Source organism: Petromyzon marinus, chromosome 14 (assembly GCF_048934315.1).
Source record: "Petromyzon marinus isolate PM22_M1 ecotype Great Lakes invasive population chromosome 14, UKy_Petmar_22M1.pri1.0, whole genome shotgun sequence".
NCBI lineage: Eukaryota > Metazoa > Chordata > Hyperoartia > Petromyzontiformes > Petromyzontidae > Petromyzon > Petromyzon marinus.
The window spans coordinates 5,146,539-5,167,338 of NC_133680.1; the positions used below are offsets into that span (position 1 = coordinate 5,146,539).

A 20,800-nucleotide genomic window follows, 5' to 3' on the forward strand; every position below is an offset into this window, starting at 1 on the left:
AACAACTACCAAAGCATTTAAATCAGAACTGGGTAATGTTACATAGAGCATTTAAATATTTCCAATGAACACAGATACACTGTATTACTTATTTAAAAAAGCGTTAACAAAATGAAATTAGCGTAATGCCTTAAACTAATTTACTCATTTGGTAACAAAACTATAAAAAAACCATATATAGCTTATAAACAAATATGATCAAAGCCACTTGGAAACAATGAAAACCGCCATTAAATTACGTGCCCCATATTATTATCAAAGAGAAAACTAAAACAATTAAAGTTTGTAACCCTGTGGCAGTTTTATACTTTGAGATACAAAGTCTGATAATTATCCACCAGCGCAACACGGAATCCATTTGAATCCCGGCAGCTGAGTGAACAAGACGCGCCCCGAGCTGGTCGCCCCAGCACGATGGAGGCAGACGGGTGAGGGGGCGAAGTGGGGAGGGGGGCGGAGGGGGCGGGGGGGTGGAGGAGGTTGGAGGGCAGAGGGGAGCGGACGGCGGAGGAGGGAGGTGGAGGGCGGAGGGGGGTGGAGGGAGGCGGAGGGGGGTGGTGGAGGGTGGAGGAGGGAGGTGGAGGGTGGAGGAGGGTGGAGGGAGGCGAAGGGGGGTGGAGGGAGGCGTGGGGGGTGGAGGGGGAGACAAACAACATGGCCTTGCCTTGATCTGTACCAGCAAAGCTCGTCAGGCTGCTGAGTGTGGCCAGGAGACCGCAAGGCTCGCTCGCTCGCGTGGCGGCCTGCTCGAAGTTGAGCTGCCTGAGCAGCAAGCAGCCAGCACGCAGTTCGATTGAGGCTACAATAGACGAGAGTTAATACTTACTGTATCTTTAACTCGGGAATTGAGACTATGTGGGTGTTGGTGGGGGGGGGGAGGGGATTCCAAAGTGGAGCAGTGCAAGAGAAGACACAAACACAGATGCGGTGTGGCCTGCAAGTGTGGTGGTTGAACGCCAGCCAGATGGATGAGATGGCACAGTCTGGATGGAGGAATCCACGAGTGAAGTTCATGAGAACAGCAACCCCAGTAGTAGCGATGGATCCTGTTAGACCAGCAGTGCAGCCGGCATAGGCCCTGATACAAGGAATTAAATGGGTGAGCCCTACCACCAAATTTCCTTCTCTTTTCGAAGCCTGGCGTCTGGGACCCGAAAGCTTGTGGTCTCCGGCGCAGTTGCACTTACTGCACACTCAATATCTCTGCCACTGTGCCAACACAATATGTTATTCCGGTTGATTTCCCTACAGCCAAATGAAGCAACGCAACACGAATGCTCCCAGTCAAGTCAGATGTCAGAAGCTAAGGATGGGCCTGGTTAGCACTTGGATGGGAGTGCCTGGCAATACTCCGGATCTCGTAGGTTTGGGGCTGCGATGTGGTCAGAAGATGGCAGTACAGATGTGGGTGAGATCCCCTCGTATCTGTGGGAGTCCTCGGGTCACCACCATGTCCTCCTCATGTGCCAAATGCTCAATAATAAAACTGGCCCCACAATCTGACACGGGGGCCCAGCTTAAAAAAGAGGCCTGAGACTCAGTGAGACTCTCTTACGAGACTGTAATAATACATACGAATATGATTGGATAACTATATACCTTCTGAAAGAACAATAATATATATTTTTTTAAAACCTGCATATTAATATGAAACACTGCAAAGTAAAATAACAATTGTTTACAAATAATAATTTACTAAATAACCTTTGAAAAGCCAAGGTTAAAACCAGAAGATTTACACAACCATTTAGATCTTTTAGCAGACTCCGAGACAAAAAGGCTCATCTGACCCGAGTCGCTCACTTCTCTGAAGAGATGCCGCGACACCAAGGTAACACCGATCGCCATGTTTTTGTTTACATTCTGACCACAAGTATTGTGGTTAATACAGACATAATTAGCCGAGCCATTCCTGGCTCTGCGACCTGGCATTTATTTGCAAATTCCATCTCTAGCCCCACCCACCTCAAACATATATAACGTTTGGTTGCAGTAGCTCTCGCAATATTTCTTCCTGCCTCAGCAGTCCACCTGCTGTATTTGTTAACCTGAGGACGATTGCTTGTGTTGCGATCGAAACGTAGTGATTTTTTTTCTCATTTTATTATTTTTCTATCTACGTGACTTTACCGAAAGAACCAAAGAATAGAAGATTTATGTTTACGCGATTGCTCTGTTATTTCTGCGGATTTCTTTTTTTTTTCTCATCGCAAGGAGGGATGAAATACGGCGGCAAATAGACACACATTGTGAAATGTGTCAACATTTTAGCCGAGCATATTCAGAGTGCTGCATCTTATATTAAGCTGGGTGCTCAGGCACGCGCGTACAAAGATTGTCATCTGCAGCAGCAGTAGAAGAAGTACTTAATGCAGTGCCATTGTGCTTCTTTATCTCAGCGGCAAACAAAGCTGCATACGCGTCCAAAAAAAATATGTAAATACTACTAAATGCGCTGGAGGCTCAATGCCGGCTGAGCCTTTCCCATCCCACAAGGAAGCAATGCGGCCCGCAGAACCGGCAGTGAAAGCATCTACACGAGACTAAACATTTTATTTATTTTACCAGCTAAGGCCTACTGGGCTACATAGCTCATTTTCAGAAGCGACTGGTCGAAAACGATAGCTCAACGAAGTGGCTTATCATTCGGAAATGTATAGCGGCCAAATGTCACTGCTGGTGGAAGGGCCTCCATTAAAGGGGGGCACTAGGGAGCCGATTTTTTCACGCTGGCCAGACGCGTTATCCCACCACCACCACACACACGACCTCTCGTCCAGCCGCTAACTGTGGAGCACCCAATAATACGACTGCGTGGACTGAGGCGGCCAGGGATTGAATAAATCCGCGTCATCGTTTCAACTGGCACGCCGGGTGATCAAACCGTTACAACCTGTGTGCTAACTGTGACATCATGGCAGCAGGGTCCCGTTGAGCGACATTTATAACATTCTGCATCAAGTGTTGCAATATATTTTTGTGACTTTACCAGATAAGGCCCAATGAGCTACGTAGTTATTTTGAAGATGTGACCTGGCTATCACAAATGGTAGCAGCTCAACGAAGCAGATCATCATTTGTAAACGTACATGAGGCAAATACTCTAAACGCATGTTGATTCTAAGTGTGGAGGGAAAAAAAACGGAGGATCCGGAGAAAAATGTACGTGACCACGGGGAGAGAGATATGCAAATTCCAATTATACATACGTCAGGATCAGGATTGAACCCACAACCTCCTGTATGCCTTGCGAGTTAGTTAACATTTCAGCACCGCTACTATCTTTGTGTGCAGCCTATGAGCAATTAATTAGCCAGAATGTGCCCCATCTCATCCTATCTCCCATGCTAAGAAGGGTTATACCTGGAGAATGTTAATTGTTTTTTTTTTATCATGCACAAACATGTTGTCAGTGTTTTACTGTACAGTACTTCTATGCTTCCATGCCTATGCGCCCCCACTCTTGACCGATCCGCTCTGATCAATGCGGTGAAGTATGGCAATAAACCGCACGCTTTGGGGAGGCCCTCATCCAGCAGTCGATCAACAAAGGCCAGAACGATACTTATCATGTGTTATTCCTCTGCACTCAGGTCGGCAATTCTGTTTAAAAACCACTCATAGACGGGAATTACGGAGGCATCACTGCACAATGGCTGTCATTTTAAGAATGTCTCTTTCTCTAGATGTCTACATGCCACTTGAAAGCTGCAGTCTATGGATTATTATTAGTTTTCTTTCTGACTACCGTTTTAGGTCCTGAAATAAATATACAAGTTCGCTCTAACAAGGTCCATAATCTTCGGCAAGTAGTTTCAGTGTTATCAGCCTCTCGAGGAGATGGCGGTGGGGGGGGCGGATTTGGGCTGAAAAGAACAAGTTAAAGTAAATCATGGAGGAAGTGTGATGTAGCCCGGCATGCGGCCGCATGCGACCTCACGTCTCATCAGCAAAGCCTCCGGAGTTTCCCGCCTCTTCACTGGAACATTGGAGTTTGGGTTTTTTTTGGCGACCACATCTTTACTAATCCGTGAACAAAAAACAACCTCAATACATTCCTCAACAACACTGTCGCCTTAAAAAAATAAATGGTATTTCAGGACAATAGATTTCTGTGTTCCAAAAAATATATTTACGTGCGATGCATATGGACCATTGCCTGAAACGTCGACGATTACTTTATATATTTGTTCTATCAAGGCCACAGTCTTATTGACGAATGTGTTGAGTTGTTGTTAATTGCACTCGTGCACCACTGCCACCGCAGCTGACAGAAGCAAGAATCGCCAACAAAATTATCAGTTTTTATTTCCTCTCAGCAGCTCTCACGAAAACAATTAATTATTATTTCCCGAAAAGTTGCATTGCCACGTGTGATGGTGCCAGTTTCATGCAGTTTGTGATAAACTGACGCAGGGTAAGAAGCCGTCTCTTTTGCAAAGGCAGGTTTCTAAAAACAGCAAGAGGCCTTCAAGCGAGTTGCAATTGAAAATATATCGTGAACTGCAATCCCTATTACGGCACGGATGGATTAATCCATACTGCTCTGGATTCAACACAAAATAGCGGGTCAAAGGCCAATTGCTCTTCCATAATTTCGACCTCGTTGGTAAAAGAGCTTCATAGCTCATCAGAATCCTCCAGGATAGATAACGATTCTGAATAAATCAATATACACATTTTGAGATACCTACATATTATAAGCTTTCAAATGAAGCATTCATTCATTGACATAAGGAGTCCTCTGGACAAATATACATGCCTAGATACAAATACCAACATACGCAGAGATTATCCCCGAAACGTCATTTATTTCATTTTATACCTACAGTGAGGGAAAAAAAGTATTTGATCCCCTGCTGATTGTGTACGTTTGCCCACTGACAAAGAAATGATCAGTCTATACTTTTAATGGTAGGTTTATTTGAACAGTGAGAGACAGAATAACAACAAAAAATCCAGAAAAACGCATGTCAAAAATGTTATAAATTGATTTGCATTTAATGAGGGAAATAAGTATTTGACCCCTCTGCAAAACATGACTAAGTACTTGGTAGCAAAACCCTTGTTGGCCATCACAGAGGTCAGACGTTTCTTGTAGTTGGCCACCAGATTTGCACACATCTCAGGAGGGATATGGTCCCACTCCTCTTTGCAGATCTTCTCCAAGTCATTAAGGTTTCGAGGCTGACATTTGGCAACTCGAACCTTCAGCTCCCTCCACAGATTTTCTATGGGATTAAGGTCTGGAGACTGGCTAGGCCACTCCAGGACCTTAATGTGCTTCTTCTTGAGCCACTCCTTTGTTGCCTTGGCCGTGTGTTTTGGGTCATTGCCTTGCTGGAATACCCATCCACGACCCATTTTCAATGCCCTGGTTGAGGGAAGGAGGTTCTCACCCAAGATTTGACGGTACATGGCCCCGTCCATCGTCCCTTTGATGCGGTGAAGTTGTCCTGTCGCCTTAGCAGAAAAACATCCCGAAAGCATAATGTTTTCACCTCCATGTTTGATGGTGGGGATGGTGTTCTTGGGGTCATAGGCAGCATTCCTCCTCCTCCAAACACGGCGAGTTGAGTTGATGCCAAAGAGCTCCATTTTGGTCTCATCTGATCACAACACTTTCACCCAGTTGTCTTCTGAATAATTCAGATGTTCATTGGCAAACTTCAGACGGGCATGTATATGTGCTTTCTTGAGCAGGGGGACCTTGCGGGTGCTGCAGGATTTCAGTCCTTCACGGCGTAGTGTGTTACCAATTGTTTTCTTGGTGACTATGGTCCCAGCTGCCTTGAGATAAATGACAAGATCCTCCCGTGTAGTTCTGGGCTGATTCCTCACCGTTCTCATGAACTCCACGAGGTGAGATCTTGCATGGAGCCCCAGGCCGAGGTAGATTGACAGTTCTTTTGTGTTTCTTCCATTTGTGAATAATCGCACCCACTGTTGTCACCTTCTCACCAAGCTGCTTGGCAATGGTCTTGTAGCCCATTCCAGTCTTGTGTAGGTCTACAATCTTGTCCCTGACATCCTTGGAGAGCTCTTTGGTCTTGGCCATGGTGGAGAGTTTGGAATCTGATTGATTGATTGCTTATGTGGACAAGTGTCTTTTATAAAGGCAACAAGCTGAGATTAGGAGCACTCCCTTTAAGAGTGTGCTCCTAATCTCAGCTCGTTACCTGTATAAAAGACACCTGGGAGCCAGAAATCTTTCTGATTGAGAGGGGGTCATATACTTATTTCCCTAATTAAAATGCAAATCAATTTATAACATTTTTGACATGCATTTTTCTGGATTTTTGTTGTTGTTATTCTGTCTCTCACTGTTCAAATAAACCTACCATTAAGATTATAGACTGATAATTTCTTTGTCAGTGGGCAAATGTACAAAATCAGCAGGGGATCAAATACTTTTTTCCCTCACAGTACGTGACTTTACCGAAAAAACCAAAGAGTATATATAATACAATTAACTTTCCCTATTGAAAATGTCTCCAGCAGCAAAAGCTATGGTATATTTAAGTCTGCTTTGAAAACCCATCTCTTTAAAGTGGCCTTCCCTCTTAAGTTTGGTTGGTTGCCCTGGTTCTGTTTTGGTTTCCTGCTTTTCATGCATTGCACATTGGGATCCTACGATGGGATGCGCATTATAAATTTGAATAATTATTATTCGAAACAGGTATATTCACTGCAGTGATTTCTTTAAATATATACAGTATACTGTGTACACACACACATAAAAGAGTGACCCAAATAAGTAGAGCCCCCACAATTACAATTAGTGCCAACCGTGCGAATTAATTATCAGAGATCACTGTTGCATATAAAACCTTGAGTTTTACCCACCCCAGGGCCCATTATTTCGATGGATTACGTGGGCCACAAGTCGGTCTCTTTACAGTTCTAGGGCGGCGTTTTCCCTTAGCATGAATGACAGCACGGCTTCAGGTAGGCGCTCGCCTTACAAGCGCTTTGATTAAAGCCCGGCACTAATCAGTTTTTTTCTTACACCGTGATCTGACTTTAATGCTTCGTGTAACACCACTGCGTGTAAATGGCATTCAGCGATTGACACGGCCACTGTTTCACTGCACTGGTGGAGTGGGAGGGTGGTGGGGTGAGCGTTAGATATGCTGAAGACGTTAGGGAAAAAGCCATTTATTTAAAATGCGATGCAAATTGCCTGATCCCCCCCCCATCCATACCAGCCCCTACCTCTGCCGTGTACACGCCTGCATGTGACTAAAGTGAAAATAAATATAATTCACAATAACATGGTAATTGATGCGCAAAATTGACATTGCTAATTTTGAGAATAGTGAGACTGTAGGTAATGTAATCGTGAAGGTGGGGAGGTGGGGAGGGGGGGTTAAGGGTGGGGGGAATGGCCTCCAGCCCATTTGGCAAACTGGGTAGTAGACAATAATCCTTAGCTCCCTCCACGACAATATTTTTCTGCAAGGGTAGAAGAAAATTGGGATAATGTTTAGAGTAAAATGTTATATATATATATAACTATCATATCTAAAAAAAATGTACATAAAAATACATTTATATGATAAATAAGTTCGAAATGGCATGTGCAGCAGCGGACAGACACTATAGCCACGGGAGTGGGAAAAAAAGCAAATAACTGCACTTTGGAGGAGGTCCGTGTTCAGACCCCAGTCAAGCGTTCAGCCCAAACTTCCCGGTGCGCCACCCCCCTCGGCTACAGCACCTCCACAGCCATGAGACGCAGCTTTTATTCTCTTACTCAATGCTTACGGCACCATCCCAGCATTGCTTCCGCTGGCCGTAACATCCCATCGCCCCCCTCCCCTTCGCGGAGTCGGTTTTGCCCGCCCCCCCCCGACTTGTAAAACGATGATGCCGAACACGTTTCGAGAGCGTGTCCTCGGAAGAACTCCGGACGCATCAGGATACTCGCCAGAGCCTCGTCGCGTGTTCTGTTATTTTATTCTAACGGCCGGTGCTCGGGCGTGATGGACTCATCAGGCGAGCGCCGTTAAGGGGCACTCGGTTGAAATGTGTTTGGGACGAGACGAGAGAGGAAGGGATCTCAGCGCTGCCAAAGTGAGAACGCGCGACTTAGGGCGACAGCGACATCCGTACTCACTTATTCACTTGAGCTCTATAATGTTGCCCCGTCAATAAAATGCGCCTGACACACACAAGCACGAAGCAAAAAAAAAGTAATCTTTGTAAGTGATACAGAGGTTGTCTGGAAAAAGGTTTAGCTTAGTATTCATCATCGCAGGCAGCCTACCTTCTTAGCTCTCGCTCACCTGCCTGCCTACCACCCATGCAACGGACAATTTTGTGAAGACATTCCCGTGATTTTGCTTTCTCTGGTAAGCCACCCATATGATGGGACCCAAACCACTTAAACCTTGGATATTCGGCTGCCTGTACGGTATTAACATTCCCTACAGCAGACAACAGATCCACTGCAGCTGTGACCTTTCCACATCCTTGGGATGGCGGCTGCGGCCACCGCGTTTGAAATCAAATAATCCACTCATTGCTCACTCTGTAGACCCGTGCTCAAGTCTGCTAATGTGAAAGTTGTGACCTAACCAGTTCAAAAATATATCGCATGGAGGCATGCATATAAGTATCTAATGCAATTTCTTCGCATGACACGGTACAAAATTAACTCTAAAAGCGGAGAAACTATATTTAACAACCATAATAAATGGGTGTTTTTGGGTTAGATCGTGTAAATATAAATGTGTCATGAACCCACCACCATCTGACACGGCCAATTAGTAAGGTTTTTCACGTAAGCAAAACGTGACAAATAGTAACTGTTGAGAGCACCGGTGTGTTTGGAGAGTAAACCCACAACATTTACAATTTGAATAGGACGTTTCGCTGGTGATTACAACAACAACCAGCTTCATCAGGCGATTTGCCGGAATTGTGGAGAAGTCTTCCTGTTAATTGGCTGTGTCAGGTGGTGGTGGGTTAATGACGTATTTATATTTACATGCTCTAACCCCACCCCCCCCCCCAAAAAGCGTTGATTATGGATTATATTGGTCGTGAAAGCGTCGCGTGTTAAACTACATATATAACATTACATATGTTTACAGTAATAAGACAATACATATATATAGAATAAACTGTCATAGAGAAGAAGAGAAAGGCCCTTCAGCTGGGACTTGAACAGGGACAGGGAGTCAACAGCACAGATGACGGTGGGGGGAGGATGGAGGGGGAGAATTCCTGATTACAGAGGCAGCAGAGAAAGAGTGACCTCCCACCGGAGTGGTTGACTGTGAGGGTTTCCACGAACAGCCGACGGAGCCGATGCAATTAAGCAGGGCGAGGATTTCAAGAAACTTTCGCCGTTTCAACTGCCGCGCGGGCACGATGAACCGGCGACCTCTGGCTTGCAAACCCACTATGCAGACCATCTCACCCAGGGTAGCAGCATCTCTGCTACAGGGGAGAGGTCGTATCTCCCTGACATTGAAGTCGCAATTACAGCACCAACCATCCCCCGCCCCGCTACCCCCCCACAAAATGTTATCTTCGAGCCACACACCCACACCTGTGCTAAATTATACGCAACAGGTTTTATTTTTGGCACCGTTCTTTATAATGTGTTCGCAATCATTGATGCGTTGTTTACAGGAAGCAACATTCCCTGAGCGATTCCCCCTTGTGAGTAACGATTGTAATGGAAAAAAAACTCGCAACAAAAATGTTAATTAGATTTTACGTTTCACGAGAATGTTTACAATTTTATATATTTTTAGTTAATCCGAGGGTGTACTGTCCTCTGGAATTTCGGACAAAGCGCGTTGGACCGAGTGGTTGAAGAGTCCCTTTTTGAGGCACATTTTGGGCCATTGGTAACAGTCGTGAAAAATAAATAAATCGGTAAATTATATTAATAACACGCTATTGAGCGGGGGAACGTGACAAAGACGCATCTCTGGAGACGGCGTTGAGAACGGTGGCGTCTGGTGCCAAGGGCGTTGCAAAAGAATATATACGTGAACTTTATTCCGGGAAAAATAATCATCTTCTTTTTTTGTATTCTTTTGAAAACGTTGTCAGAACTTGACACTTTTGCTCTGTCTGTCCTGCGACCCTTTTAAGAGACTCTGCCAGAGGGTGGAATGCATGATGGCACCTGCAGCTCGTATTTATGGAAGAGGTGACCTCTACGGCATTTGAAAATATACACGCTCCACGGGGCAGCGTTGAATATACACGTTGGCTTTCGCTAGACTTTGTTGGAATTTGGAATATCTTCATTCTGCAAATAGGAATGACATGCCTAGAGGTAATGTGCGTGTTTGTCGCTGCGGGAAATGTGGTGGAGTGGTTCGCGCACCGCACAATGATATCCGGCGTTCCGAGTTAAATTCCCGGGCGAGTCTGCCATGCGTCTGCTGCTGAAGCGAAGCGTAAACTGGTGCAGGCTCTCCCTTTACCAAACCCCACTGGCCAGTGTGGTGAAGTATGGTTGAATATGCCCCTCCCGTAACCCCCCCCCCCCCCACGCCCCCCATAACGTGAGAAGGGAAGGTCTTCATCCAGCAGTGGATTGACAAAGAGCTGTAATTTATCGCATGCTGTTGCTGAACAAATACCTCATGTGGTGTCTATTTCACGAGGCACTTTTCTTTAATAACGGTTATCCGCCGCCAATTGTTAAAGGGTACCACCTGAAACTATGATATGTGTTGAACATGTAAAAATCGTTGCCGATTTGTGCGAGTCCAAGTATATATCATAATATGTACAAGTACATATTTAACCTTTGGAAGGCGTGCGCTTTAAGTGTTCCAATGTTTGGGTGAATTTGCGCCGTGCGATGTGATATCTCATACTCAAAACCACTCGACAAAAAAAGACGAATCCATACAACATTCTTTAACAGGTGGAATGAACAACCCCGAGACATAGAGTGCTATTGATCTGCACAGTTTTTTTGAGAGTTACACTGATGTCAAATGCTTTTTTTTACGCTCTGGCTAAACAGTGGTTCGTGATAATGCGAGGATTTTAAGTGTGCTAGGTGGAGTTCCATAATTCCACTCGTGAGTTGCTGTCGTAAAAAAAAATTCTATAAGCTCGTTTAAAAAAAAAGCTAATTAAACTTAAAGACAACATAATGCACAACAGAGATACTACACATACGTGTTTAATATACCGTTTAATCTCATTGCTATGAATGCTTTGTGAATGTGATTAGTAATTCAGTTGGAACTCTTTGTAAGAACATACCAACAAAATTGTGCTTACGGTTTTTGAATGTACCCTAAGTAACCGAAAATAGATAAACTAATAACTTTTTTAGTCCGAGTTTTGAAAGGGGGTTTTTAATATGATCAAAACTACCTTCTAAGCAGAACAATTAATCCTTGATTAGATTTTTTATTAAATACCTGAGGACCTAAAATGGCAACAAGTAACACTGGGTAAGTTAGAGCCACGTTCATAAACAAAAAATGCAAACTAATTTAAGTGAAAATGAATCATCTTTTAGAAATGAATAAATATGCCCATAATGAGGGCAAAGGTTGCCGTGTGACGTTCAAAGGCATTCTGTGATTTTAATTTTACACCCAACTTCATCAGATTCTTTAAATAGAACAACGAATCAAACATTCACTTATGAGCAGAACATCAGCCAAAGAAAGACGTGAACGTGGAAGCAAAGGGGGCATACACCCCCCCCCCCTAAAAAAATGCAATATCTCTAAATAGGGAAAGGGTGTAGTCACTGACCCATCAGCTAACGGAACCTGCAGTCAGACGCTCTCTCATGGAGCCCCCGGGACCATGCCTCATGTCGCATCAGCGATTGGATTCAGGACCCTGCGCACGAAGGGGTTCAAGGTGACATTGTGGGGCACATAATGAGTTGGGAGATCGCAAGCCTCCGCTCTATTATCTCAGCTCGTTTCACGCCACTTACGGTTTCATTGCTGAAATGATCGGCGCTCATAGTGCAGCGTGTTACTAAAAAAAAAAGTAATTTCTCTTATTTTATTGCAATTTTGGTGGTTGGTTTTATTTATTTATTTTATCTTCTCCCTCACATTTTCTTCGATACGAAACGTATCGAAGCGCTAAAGAGAATCACGATTGATTCAACTTTACTTCGGAGCTTTGCGGTGGCTGGGGAATATAAGAAACACAGTTTTGGATGTTTAAAAGAAAAAAAAAAGCTGCTCAGGGCAGCCACGTATATATTTCTTTCAAAAGTGAATAGCTTATGAGTGCAAAATGCACCACGATAGGTTACAATCAATAACAATAAAAATTCATTTTTCCCTGATCCTATTATGGAGCGTTCAGGACAAATCGGTGTTGGTGCAGGATTTATTCTCAACACAAAACCAATAACCGTTTTGCTTATCTAGCTCGCGAGACCGTCAGATATTTGCGATAATAGGGCAGCGTGGTAAAATTAAACGGAGTTAAACCAAATCGGTTGCGGGAATAGATTTGGTACACTGCAACAAGAGCCTTCTAGCGTCACGTGACAGTAAGCCATGTCATGCTAAAGCACACACACACACAAAGTGGGATTGCATTAAATATTGAATACGCCCAACGCCAGACACCGGGCACAGTGGTCTAGCAACAGCATCACGCTGCGTGGATCTGTCAGTCCCATTCCTACAGGACCCAATTAGCCCAAGGAACTCAAATTAATCGACTCTTGTCAGCAACAGGGTAGTTAGAACGCAACGCACGTGCCACGCTCAGCTGTTAGCCGTTGTAAAACAAACCTAGGCAAAACTTTCATAAACATGGGTGGTCAGTACAAAAACACCGCTAGTGCTATTCCCTGTTGACCTTTTTGCCGCATTAATGCAGCTCAGAGCATCGTTCGCCCACCCCTCTCCCACAATGCCAGTGGGTACCCCACAGCCTCACGGGTTTAAAACTAATGATGCAACACCAGCATTGGAAATGTCACGAAGTCGCTTTATAGGCCAAACGAAATCGCGTTGGAGATCAAGCACTGAAACAAGACGTCTGCACATGCATCCCATAACCCCGTGCACAAGTACCTGCACAACCTTTTTTTTTTATAAATCCACTGCTGGATCCGGGGTCCCTCCTCTGCATCATTGCACGAGTCAGTGGGGGGGGGGGGGGTTATTTGACCAGTCTTCACCACGCTGGTCAGTGCGGGTTATTGAAGGCAGGAGGACTTAGACGTAAAATACGATATATTTTTCTCCACTCCCCCTCTGCTGCCCACCGAATAGCCTCGCCGCAGCCTCTAACAACCTGGCATGCGTGGTGGCCGCCCATCCAAGCACTCTGCAGGCTCAAAAATGCTTAGCTCCAGAGATCTGACGAGATCGGACGCATTCTGGATGATTTTCGGCAAAGGCCAGACTAGTGTAAGGTGCCCTTAAGAACGGAACTAATGTGTGTGTGGGGGGAATGTGCAGATGATATAAATACTAATACAGCAGAGATTTCTCAACTTTACACTCCAGAGCCTCTGTTTTCCATAATTTGTCAGGCCATCTTGACTCTCATACCATTGCTTTGGCTTTTAATATTTAAAGGGTGTCCCAATGTAAAAGCTGTGGCTTTTTTAACAGCACTTCGCCTATTAATTTATTTAAATTAGCACACACAAAACATTCAGAAATGTGTTTTTCCATTGCTAAAAATACATAACTATCAGACCATCTGGCAGCGTCCCACCGGGGCCAGGTCCTGCCCCCTCCCCAAAGGATACACCACGCAGCATTAAACCCACCTCCTACCTCTCCCCCACGAGGAACAGATAAAGGTTCAGCCCTGCAACTGCTTGCTCATGCCACTGCCGGTGGAAGGGCCTCCACTAAAGGGGACAATCGGGAGCCGATTTTTTCCACGCTGGCCAGACGCCATGAAAGGGGTGGGAGTACCCACACTTTATCCCACCACACGCGATCTCTCTTCGATCCGCTAACTGTGGAGCACCCAATTATACGACTGGGTGGATGGAGGCGGCAGGGGATTGAATAAATCCGCGTCATTTCAACTGCCACGCCAGGAGATCAAAGCGACAACCTCTGAATTGCAATCCCGGTGTGCTGTTACACAATGGCAGCAGCGTCCCGTTGAGATTTAAAATATTCCGCATCAGGTTTTGTAATGTTATTAAAATTTCACCAGGTAAGGCCCACTGAGTTATTTAACTATTTTTCAGAAGCGAACTGGCCCCAAATGATAGCTCAGCAAAGTGACTTATCGCGTGAAAATTTCTAGCAGCCAAATACCATTAACCGGAGGGCCTGGATAAAAATCTATACGACCACGGGGGGAGAGACACGCACACTCCGCATATACAGGCCTAAGAGTCGGGATCGAACCCACGACCTCAAGTGAGGTAGTTAACATCTCCTAGCCACCGTGGCACCCCGATATGGCCATCGCAGTGGGCACCTCCAGTGTAATGCTTTGTGCTTGTTCCTTTTTCTGTTCCTTTAGTTGCCCGAGTTCGGCAGTTCGGAGCGGCAGTGACCACCTGCGATCCGCGACCCGACACATTTTGGAGGCAAGGGTTTGGTGGCGCCCTGAAAAAATTTTGTTCAGCTCCCAGGACGTGGCCTTGCAGCAAATGTGCATTCTTTGAGTGCTATCAACCTCACATGCGTAGGTGGGGGGTTCCTGGGTATTCTGGTTTAACGTCCCCACATGCCAAGCACTCATTAACGGCTTTTGATTAATAAAAAAAACACACAAAGAGGCTTGCGACTCGGTGAAGCTGTTCTGGGTAAACAAAAGGTAATTTATTTATTAGAGTTTGGATGCTTGGACATGCCATTGAATCATAAGTCACTCCATTCCTAACTGAGTTCAAAATTGAACTAATTAATTACAGTTCATACTATTTAAATGTGTAATTCTTACAGGCGTCATATGAAATCACGTTCATTGCTAAGTTGCCTATAGGGGAATTGTGGCACAATGGTTTGTGTACTCTGCACTGAACCCAGCAAAAGAGTGACATTTTTGGCCACGGTTAACATCAGTGGCATGGAATATCTGAACTGATCCTGAGCGTCCTCCTCTCCCCCTTCTACTGGACATCTGTGAAAAAGAGCTTGATAGCTCATCGGATTCCTCCAGTATACATTTAATATTCAGGTTCTCGTTCACAAACGCACAATGGCCAGCATAGTGAAGTATGGTCAAACAACCCCCATGACTGGCACGGCATGGAGAGGCCTTCATCTAACAGATGCTTGCAAAAAGGGACTGTAAAATATAATTAACTTTTTTAATATATATGTCACCTTACTTTGAATCTAAACACTTGGTTAGTGACTTACAAAGTGTCACTTTTGTAGTTCGAACTCATTGCGGGGGAAGGGGGGGTTACAAAAAGCATCTAATTTACTTTACGAGAGGTGAAATAGCATAACCTCGAAGTCTATTAATAGCTTCTCCTGTGTATAGATAACGCATCTGCATAGCGTGTTCAGGCACAATGCGCAGGCACAGCGTGAGTCATGCTGTGTCCTCTCATGAACAATTGAAACGCGCGCAAGGGCCACCTTGATTGAATAATGTGTCGCAGCCTTTGCAAAATAATTGCAGGCATCAGGCAAAGTCTGAACAAGGTGACTGCTATCAACACTCGTCGATAAGAGAACTCACATTGTGATCACGATCATTATTTTGATCATAATAATGATTTATTCACAACATATTGGAGGTTTTTGTGGATTTATTTTGACTTTGGCAATCAGATGCTGATCGGCTCAACCTTGGGAGCCCAGTACCGTATGTCCTGAACAAGCGCACCTTCGCCATCTTTCAATGCCCTTCAAAAACATTACACTTTTAGATTGAACATCTAAAATTCAGAATTAGTTATTTCGAACATGGAATGTTGCACTAAAAATTATGTGGATGGAAACTTTTTGCAGTTGAATTGTTAATATAACTAATCATCATCATGATCATCTGCGATGCTCTATCCAAGTTCTATCCACTGCTGGATATAGGCCTCCCAATGTTGTTGCTATCCATGGTCCGGTAATCCCACAATGCATCTCACTCCTGGACATGAGCTGCTTTGTGTTTTATTTGCATCTTATTCATTTACCTTGAGCTCAACTTTAAAGCCTTATATTTTGTTAAATATTTAAAAATACTATTTCCTTCGTTGTTATAAATGACTACGTTTACAGAAAATCTAAGGACGTCAATTGTTTCCTGTACGCACATGTTGATTTGTCTGAGTGCGTTGCCGGACATATGCGTTGAAACAAATGCACATTTTCTTAGTTCTTTATTGGGATGTCACATGCGGCCGCGTGCGTCTACAGACCTACCGAGGGTGATATATAAATTGCATTTTAAGTGCGCAAGTAAGCAGATGGGGCGAGTGGACTTAGCATCCTCTCCAGCGACAGGGCACATATTAATAATGCACTCGAGGCGCATTGTTGCCGTCTGACGGTTTAAAGCCGGGTGGTTGGGACAAATAAACAATAGTGTCCCAGGGTAAGTGCCATTGCCATTTAGCCAGCCAGCCAGCCATCCCGGAGTGGTACAAAAGTTATTACTCTCCACGGGAATTAACCAAGGTCTCAGGACTAGCCAAGGCGACAAAAGAAAAACAATACACGATTTTTGTTTATAGAAGTTAAGGCCCACTGAGCTATAAAGCTCTTTTTCAGAAGCGACCTGGCCACAAATGATAGCTCAACGAAGTGGCTTATCACGTGGAAATTTATAGCAGCCAAATACTCTAAATGTGTTTCTATGTGTGTGGGGGGGGGGGGGGGGCGGAGGACCTGGTGAAAAATACACGCGACCACGGGGAGAACATGCAAACTCCAAATATAAAGGCGTCGGGATCGCACCCCCAATCTCCTGCATGACAGGTGAGGTTGTTAACATCTCGCCACCGTAATCACAAGCGGGTCTGCATACTCAATGGTTTGAAGTCAACACAACAAGCCACGCGTTTTGCTGCCGACGGTGACGCGAGGAGGGCCGTTGAAACGAGGCACACCGCAGCACAACATAAATCGTCCACTATTCTTGGGCATTCTTACCGTGGCCGATTTTGCTATCGCAGACCATAACGCTTCAGTGTCCACACCTGTTGCATTACAGCCGCCGGTGGTTACAAAGGCACCCGGGCTCGGCTCGATATCATCTCCCATTACATCAACTGCCTCCCGCTCAGCGCAAAATTCTAAAGCAGTTACAAAAAAGCTGGTGCGCGGTGGAAGCTTATAGTGAACGATCGCTGTATGCGAAATAACACAGGGAGCTTGGCAAGCAATGTAGAGAATTTGTAAAATGCAGAATGAAGTTGAACGACCTCTTAAGTACGAGGGGATCCGTTTGTAGACGCACTCCAACAATATCGAAAAGAGTACGCGGAGGAATAAGGAAAATGTGTCTGCCAAAGGCCGGTTTACCCATTACGTGCGCGCGATGCGAATGTTTCGCGAGCATCCCTTTGTGGTACGTCGGTGTTGATCTTCAAGCTGCATAAATTGTCCCACCAACTTCCCGGGAACAAACACCCACTGAGAAACCGGCATCGCAGCGGCACTGCGCGTTGCTGCGACTGAGCGGTGGCTTGCGACGCTCAGCCGCAAGTATTCAGCATTCATCACGCCGCGTGATGCACTGCGGCATTTTGGTGACATGCGATACAAGGTTAAGAGCAGTCTCACTCTCGGTTCCAAAGGGCTGAAACATTTGCCGCGACGTCCGTCACAATGAGTGCAAACTCATTTATTAATATCGCTTATTTATTAATAAACGTATTTTCTGCCAGTGTACACACTTGGCCTTCCCCGAGTTGTTTTGCCCCACCGCTTGTGTGCTCGACGGCTGCGCCCACGCCCCCCCCCCCCCCACGTGTCTATTCTGACGGGTGGGTTTACGCCGGCGCGTCTGCCCAGGTCACATGTGCGGCACGTTGGAGTGAGCTCGGGCCCGGGGGTCAGGATTGACGGCATGTGCACAGGTGGTGTCGCTCCAGCCCCCTCGAGGGAGCGGACGCCTCTCGTCACGCGTTATCGTTACCACGCGACGCACTTTTTGCCCGCGCCATCACCTTGAGACGAAGGACGCACTCCGAAATTCCTTCCTGCCCAGTCCGCCACGTCCACTCCGGCCCCCACGGCCGCGCCACGGTCGAGCGCGCCCGAACTCACCGCCGAAGGTTTTCGTTTAACCACGCGACATTTCGGGGTGGAACGCTTCTATTGATATCGATCGCACATTAAGTGCCCGGGAAAGCATTACGGGTACGGAGCCGAACTATTTCTGTTGCACGAGGTGCATAAATACACACGGCCTCGATCGCCGAAATGATAACGCAGTACTCAAAGTGAATTCGTAGCCACAATCGAGGTCTCCGTTGTGCAATGTACACAAACGTCCCATTAATCTCATTTTGTATATGTTTCACCCAGTGCCCAATTCGCATTCATCCAGCTAGAACGACACTCCACAATATTTTAAGTTTTCAGCTGACACGTGCGTGGGCCCCGCTCTGTGATTTTAAGAGCCGTGCAACTGCAACCTCCCTGTGTAACTCACACTGGGTTTCTGGGAGAGGCTTGGTAGAACATTCGGCCCCGAGTATCAGATAGACCCCCTCTCCTTCGAACGTACAAGCCAATTCGTTCCAGACCAATGAAAGTACAACCCACTTGGCTGTGCTTTGGTTTCCGTTAATAAACACGGCCTCTGTGATGTTGGGGATGCTGCTGTGGAGCAGTGGTTGGCACACTGTACTTACAATCCAGAGGGTCGCCGGTTCGATCTTCTGGCGCAGGAATGTTCTTCTTCTTCTCCTCCTTCTTCTTCTGTAAGGAACAGTTAGTTAAGATGTCATAGTTGAATGTCAAGGTTCTTCAATCAATCCAAGGTGGCAATACAATCAACGGTGCGTGATTCTTAACTCCTCCCACCTCTGCGTCTGCAACGTTTTAAAAAAAAATGGGTCCTCTGCAGCAAGTTCGTCGATTGGCAACTCGTGTGCGGTAGAGTAAGGCGTGGGTACTCCCACCTCTTCTAAGATGTCTGGCGAGGGTGGAAGAGGAAGCCAAATAGCCTCAAGAAGGGTTTTATAGAGCTCCCTCGAGCGGAAGACCTTTCGCAAGCAGGGGACGTGAACAATATCAGCAGGGCTTCACCTTGAACCCTTTGACCTTTATATAAATTTTGTTACACTCAACATTTTCACTTGAATGCATCGACATGTGCCATTAAGGCTCGTTTTACATGACGTTACAGGGAAAAGTGGAACATTATCATACTTTGATTGTCTCCGTCAGATGTCCGAGCAACGGGCGAATACGTTCCACTGACGAACCCTCGCAGAAGGCGCTGCAGAGCAACGCTCGCAACGACCTCTGGAAATAAGCCTCGAAGCACATTACAAAAAAATGATACAAGCCAGACCCATTGGGGGTCAAGCCTCCTGCTTGATGCCGTGCTAAATCCAACACAGACGCAGATACACGCGAGTGTTGCTATTGATCCATTTAGCACCGACTCCTGTTGCAAAATCCATTCCAACAGGAGCAGCCTATCTTTATCGATGACCTTGTATACACATACAGCAATATTTGTTTGTTTGTAACATTATTATTCAGATTTGTTTGTGATCTTTCCAATTAACTCATCATCAGCAATGATCGATCCACTGCTGGATGATGGCCTCGCCTAGTCATATCTCTAACATTTCTGTAATGTAAAAAAGACAAATATCCCCCGTATAGCCTCAACAGACTTCAGGGGCAAGTACTGTTAGCGAGCACCTATGAAGTCCGGCATGGCACACGAGGGGGTGGGTGGTTAGCACCACGCCCGACCGCCTTTGTCTCTCCAGTGGCGATGATTGTACACACCGCACCAGGTACTCATTTGAGGCCGAGTTGGCCTCATATAATTGGCTCCATCTCTGCGACAGGAAATGCTCGTGGGCGTGCCCGATTCCTCGGCTCCTCAACAACGAACAAAGCAAACAACACGGTACATTTTCCTGGGAAGAAAAAAATGAGTCATCTTCGCAAAATTTGTTGGGTATTTACCACCGCAGAAAACATCCATTCCGACCCGCAAGGACGCGTCGCTCTGGAGAAGACGCGTCGCGACACAGACCGTCGGATTTCGACGAACGGGGAACGAGGGACTCTGGGGACAGCCCCCTTGTTCACTTGCCTGTTTCAAGCACCTCGGGCGAACAAACCGAAGACACCAAAGAGCCCAAAACCACCGCAGTCAAAACGCGCGGAAGCCGCCTCGCAACAACACGCAGGGCACTTAACGACAACGCCCAGAGACCCTGCGACCGCACGTGACTTGTACGTGACGCGGGAAGTGAGCCTTGCACACCTTGGCGCTGAGATCAGCGTGGGCATCGAAGGCGGTGTGAACAATTTCCCCGACGGGAGTTGGTCCACAAAACCAGAGCTGCTCCGACTACTGCGGCGGAGAGAGGCCGACCGTTGCGACACCTCTCGTTCTAATTTAAGTAACTATTTTTTTTTATTTTACCAGGTTGAGGCCCACCTGAGCTATACAGCTCTTTTTTTTTCAGAAGCGACCTGGCTTCCCCAAATAATAGCTCAATGAAGTGGCTTATCAGATGGAAATTGATAACAGCCAAATTCTGTTAAATGCACGTTGATGTCTAAATGTGGAGGGGAATAAAAAAACACAGAAGACTCAGGTAAAAATCCAAGCGACCACGGGGAGAGAGACATGTAAACTCCAAATATACAGCAGGCGTCAGGGTCACTACCAAACCCATCCTCCATACAGGGCCGGATTA

General features: G+C 45.8%; 1 long non-coding RNA gene across 1 annotated transcript in view; it reads right to left on the reverse strand.

Annotated features, from left to right (window-relative positions):
* Window positions 1–20,594, reverse strand: part of LOC142924574 (uncharacterized) — a 50,869-nt gene extending 30,275 nt beyond the window's left edge. The window contains exon 1 of the long non-coding RNA XR_012941687.1: window positions 18,761–20,594. This is a non-coding gene — a long non-coding RNA (uncharacterized LOC142924574). The remainder of the gene's footprint in view (window positions 1–18,760) is intronic.
* Window positions 20,595–20,800: the final 206 nt, after the last annotated feature.